Source organism: Opisthorchis viverrini, assembly GCF_000715545.1.
Source record: "Opisthorchis viverrini unplaced genomic scaffold opera_v5_229, whole genome shotgun sequence".
NCBI lineage: Eukaryota > Metazoa > Platyhelminthes > Trematoda > Opisthorchiida > Opisthorchiidae > Opisthorchis > Opisthorchis viverrini.
The window spans coordinates 226,501-229,082 of record NW_008751888.1 but is presented as its reverse complement, the minus strand read 5'-3'; positions in this window follow the sequence as shown (position 1 = coordinate 229,082).

Sequence of the window (2,582 nt, the reverse complement as noted above, 5' to 3'; positions counted from 1 at the left end):
GCATGATAGTTTTCCATCTTTCAACGAATGAAAGTTCCTTATGGTTGTTGGGTACTCCACACAGGGTTCACCAAGTTACCTTGCACTATGATGCGTTTGTATGCCCGCCACTCCTCCAGCACCACAGGTGCATCGCCCATCACATGTGGTTCTGACTCAAGTCTTTAATTAGGGAATCTCGTAGTAGAGGACTTTTTCTGTTTGTTGCTGCTAGTGTTGTGCTCGTCCCGGTTTGGCCACTTATCTGGCAACGCCACAGGACTGCAGTTGAGGAAAACTGAACTTCCACTTGCTAAATGTTTTTCAAAAGCGTGATTGCCTAAAAGCACCTTGTGACGCTGACGGCTTACGTTGACATAAAAGGCTGTAGCTGCCTTCCTCATAATGGGAGTTGCACCACACCAATCAAAACGCGCATACCTACCGCACCCAGAAATGGACGCAAAAAATATACACCACGAGATTTCTGACCCTCCACTGCATCATACAAGGTTAACGCCCAAAGGCCTTCTGCCACACCACACTTTCAGTTATAGCTGATAGCAGTACCTCGGAGGCTGTTTACCATTTATCTACATTCACTTTCCTCCTAGATTATGGTATTGTCCAAATATCGTAATAACTAGTAGAAAACTAGTCCCCATCTTGGAATTTTTGCTGCTGTCATCTACTACGTTTGATTTTACCCACCACACATCCAGTTTGCGTCCTTCTACCTATTTGCTTTGTCCATCGCCCTATAATAACTTTTTGATAAGCTAAGACTTTCTCCAATCTCGAAGTCACCAAGTACAAAAGTCTAGCCTCATTATATCCCACTTAAACGCCTGTTTTCACCACCCTAATTTTTTTGAAAGTCTAGTTTGTTTTAATATTTATGGCCGGCTCCCCTTCTTGGTGCTTCTTAAAACTCACCAGACCTTACTGATCTCATCCCATTCCCTCTTTATTCCAGGCTTCGACCTTTGGAAGTACCTGCTTCGGGCGCCCATTTGGCCGTTATCCACCCCACTCAAAATGTGTTTTGCATCCGAAAGTATTCTCATCCAGATCATAAAAACACCTGCCACCTTACAATTGAATTGTTCCACTCCTGCAGATCCCCTTAATTAACCGAAAAATCCCGGTTTTCACGTAATCGCATACCATGACTTCATGAACTCAAACCTGACGTCCGTAACGACACTATCCAGAAACCGAAGTGTGATAGTGCAAAGATGGCACAGCGCTGCCATGCCCAGTTTTACAACACACTCAGAACTGTCTACTTCCTACTTAACTGTGTTCTGTCGCACACTCATTCCCTTACCTGCAACTACGAACAAACTCTTTACCTGACCCAGATAACCCCCGTGACGTGTTCAATAAATTCTGTCGAATCTTTTGTTTGTCTTTAAACATCTCGGTGAGTTTCATGCCGCTCTCCTCACAAATTCAACTCGTGTTCCTCGCTGTGCGTTAACAACAACCCCATCCACAAGGAACTTTCACACCCGACTCCGCTCTAACAGTGGCATCAGTGATTCTGTATTGTTGATTCCACTATTTCATTATCCACATCTACCCTACAGTTTCACGGTACACAGAGATTTCGAGATTTTCACAACCCCTTATCTGTATTGCTGATTCCACTATTTCATTATCCACATCTACACCCTTACTATAAGCCCAATATTCCAAGGCCGCATGCCTAATCGGTGGTTTCAGGCTTTATTTCAAATTGATCGCCCAGATCCTGACAATTCCCCTACTTCACCAGATCCTTTATTCTGGATCCTCAGATTCCACAATTTTAAGTTCTATTATCATGTGCTAGGTTAAGTATCCCTTGTTCAACCCTCCCTTGTTTTGTTTCCGCCCACCAAATTCAAATCTTACCTGCTTCATCTTGTCTCAGCTTGATATCTTTCCCGAAAGAAGAATAAAGTTTTAGTAACTCTCTTTTCCTGTCCATGCTGGTTTCATTGTGACGAAGTCTACATCGGATAATACCCTACGTTTATGACACTGTCCCTTTTTACGCACTCTTTAGTGCTCACAAGTTTCGCCAGACTTAATTTTATTCTGACTGTTACGGTATGCTCAAGCCTCACGAAACACTACCCACCAGTCGAGAATAAACGTTATTTGTTTCTTAAAATTGCCGGGTAAACCTGGCCAATGAGAGGGAATTTTGCACCAAATCACGTACTAATTGTTTGCTTTTTTATGGCGAAAATTCTGTAGGTAGATTTTTGAGTTAACTGATAAGATAGGAGAACAGTCTGCTTATCTGTACCAAGCGTTACCGTGCACGGAATGGTACCCAAGCCTTTGGTCAATACTACTACACTGTCCTAATTTAGGCATTGCCTTCACCACACCAAGTAACGACGCGGTATATATACGTCGTAGCCCAAAGCGGCCGCACAATTTATTAACAATAATAACGTATATTCCCAAGGTCGTAGCCCGGCCGCACAATTTATTAACAATAATAACGTATATTCCCAAGTTGTGGGTAACATACCGTCTGCCATGATCATGCGTTTACTTTACAGCTGGCATAAGACAGGGGGATTTGCAACATTACCATCATCATC